The sequence below is a fragment of the Mustela lutreola genome, chromosome 8 (genome assembly GCF_030435805.1).
Source record: "Mustela lutreola isolate mMusLut2 chromosome 8, mMusLut2.pri, whole genome shotgun sequence".
NCBI lineage: Eukaryota > Metazoa > Chordata > Mammalia > Carnivora > Mustelidae > Mustela > Mustela lutreola.
The window spans coordinates 9,719,332-9,722,167 of NC_081297.1; the positions used below are offsets into that span (position 1 = coordinate 9,719,332).

Here is a 2,836-nt window from a genome sequence, read left to right on the forward strand (position 1 = left end):
TTCTTGGCAGTCTATTACAAAATACTCCCAAGCTCCATAATGCCAGTATAAATCACACAGGAGATGGACATCTACCCCCCATTCAGGGACAATGTGGTAGCCTTTCCCCTCCTGCTGGACTGGTGTCACAGGAGGGCAACTGGAGTCAGGATTTTCACCACCCACCCTCAGCAGGAGCAAGGCAAAGAAGAGAGACTTAAAATTGAGTGAAAAAAAAAAATCCATGAATAGATTCCAATACCAAGATGACATAGATATTAGAATTATCTGACATGATTTTTAATGATTCTCTTACATTGACCACCTAAGAGTAGTGATATAAGAAGAAACAGTCTCTCTACTTCCTCTTCCGTATTTGCTCAGCAGCCACAAAGCAGTAACTATGTGTGAATGCAGTTCCATCCATGTTGAACAGGCTACTGTCCAGATTGGTAATGCCCGCTTGAAGCTCTATTGCCTAGAACATGGTATCCAGCCCAATGGTCAGATGCCAGGTGTCAAGACCATTAGAAGAGGAGATGACTTCTTCAACACCAGCGTCAGTGAGACGGGTGCTGGCAAGCATGTGCCCAAGGCAGAGTTTATAGACCTGGAACCTACAGTCATTGATGAAGTTTGTATTGGCACCTACCACCAGCTTTTCCATCCTGAGCAGCTCATCACAGGCAAGGAAGTTACTATGCCGAAGGGCACCACACTATTGGCAAGGAGACTGCTGATCTTGTCTTGGACTGAATTCAGGGCTTCTTGGTTTTCTACAGTTTTGGACAGGGTATACCTTTCTTCTCTGTCAATTATGGCAAGAAGTCCAAGTTGGAGTTCTCCATTTACCCAGCCCCCCATGTTGCCATAACTGTAATTAAGTCTACAACTCCATCCTCACTACCCATACCACCCTGGAGTACTCTGATTGTGCTTTCATGGTAGACAATGAGGCCATCTATGACATCTGTCCCAGAAACCTCAATATTGAACACCCAACCTACACTAACATAAAGAGGTTGACATGTCAAATTGTATCCTCTATCACTGTTTCCCTCAGATTTGATGGAGTCCTGAATGTTGATCTCACAGAATTCCAGACCAACCTGGTGCCCTGTCCCTACACCCACTTCCCTCTGGCCACAGAGGCCCCTGAGAAATCCTGCAATGAACAGCTTTCTGAAGCAGAAATCACCAATGCATGCTTTGAGCCAGCCAACCAGGTGGTGAAATGTGACCCCTGCCATGGTAAATAGCAATGGCTTGCTGCCTATTGTACTGTGGTGACATGGTTCCCAAAGATGTCAATGCTGCTATTGCCACCATCAAGACCAAGCATACCATTCATTTTGTGAAATGGTGCCCCACGGGCTTCAACGTGGGCATTTATTACCATCTTCCTACTGTGGTACCTAGTGGAGACTTGGCCAAATTACAGTAAGCTGTGTGCATGCTGAGCAACCGCACAGCTAGTGCTGGGGCCTGGGCTCACCTGGACCACAAGTTTGACCTGATGCATGCCAAGTGTGCCTTTGTTCACTGTTACATGGGGCAGTGTATGGAGGAAGGAGAGTTTTTTGAGACCTAAGAGGATAGGGCTGCCCTTGAGAAGGATTATGAGGCAGCTGGTATGGATTCTCTTGAAGAAGAGGGTGAAGAAGAAGAGGAATACTGAAGTTAAAAATGTTACAAAGGTGCTGCTTTTACAGGGAGCTTTTTCTGTTTTGAACATTGAAAAGTTGTGCTCTAATAGTTAATTTGTATGTAGCAATGAATAGTCTCATATACAGTTATTGACCTATGTTTTAAAACACAGTGCTTTGTTACAGACCCAAGGTGTCCATTTCTCTGATGGGTTTAAATAAATATTTCCTCTCTTAAATGAAAAAAAAAATCATCTGACACGATTTTTAAAGCAACCATAATGAAAATGCTTCATTTATAAACACAAATGAACAAATGGAAAAAAAAACAGGAGGTCTCAGCAAAGAGGCATAATTTCAGAAATCAAAGAACAAAATGTCAAATATAAAAAGCAACCAAATGAAATTTAGAAAAAAATACAATTATCAATTAAAAAAAAAAAACTTGATGAAGAGAAAAGAATCTGTGACCTCTGAAATAGAACAATAGAAATTACCACTCTAAACAACAGAGATCAATTAGGCCAAAAACAAACAAACATACAAACAAACAAAAAACACATTGAGAATTTGTGGGACTCTAACAAGAGATTTGTATTGTTGGAACCCCAGAAGGGGAAGATAAAATGAATGAGGCCGAAAAATATTTAAGGAAATAATGACTTCAGACTTCCCAAACTTAGCAAGAAGCTGAATAAGCCACATGCAGAATAAACACAGAGAATTCCATGCCAAAGCATTTTATAGTGAAGTTACTGAAAAACAGAGACAAAGGAAAAATTTCTTGAAAGAAGACAGAGAAATTATGCTTTAGCTGTCAAGGAAAAACCATCCCAATGGCAGTAGATTTCTGATCAGAAACCATCATGGCCAGAAAGAATCACCACAGTGTATTTCAAGAGCTAAATATGAAGAACCATTAACTGAGAATTCTAGATTTACTGACATTCTAAGTAAACATTCTCAGGAATGAAAGGGAAATCAAAACATTCTCAGATTTAGGAAAACTATGATAATTTTTTGCCAAGGAACCTATCCTTAAAGAATACTAAAAGAGGTTCTCTAAACAAAACTAAATGGTAAGAAATCTTGGACCATCAAAAAGAAAGATAATGCAGAAAGACAAAAAATATGGCATATACAATAGATTTTCCTACTTCTCTTGAGTTTTCTAAGTTATATTTGATATTTGAAACAAAATTTATAATGCT

The 2,836-nt window shown here is 39.8% G+C and overlaps 1 pseudogene; it reads left to right on the forward strand.

Moving 5' to 3' along the window:
- The first annotated feature begins 382 nt into the window (after positions 1-382).
- Positions 383-1,657, forward strand: LOC131838095 (tubulin alpha-1D chain-like; annotated as a pseudogene).
- Positions 1,658-2,836: the final 1,179 nt, after the last annotated feature.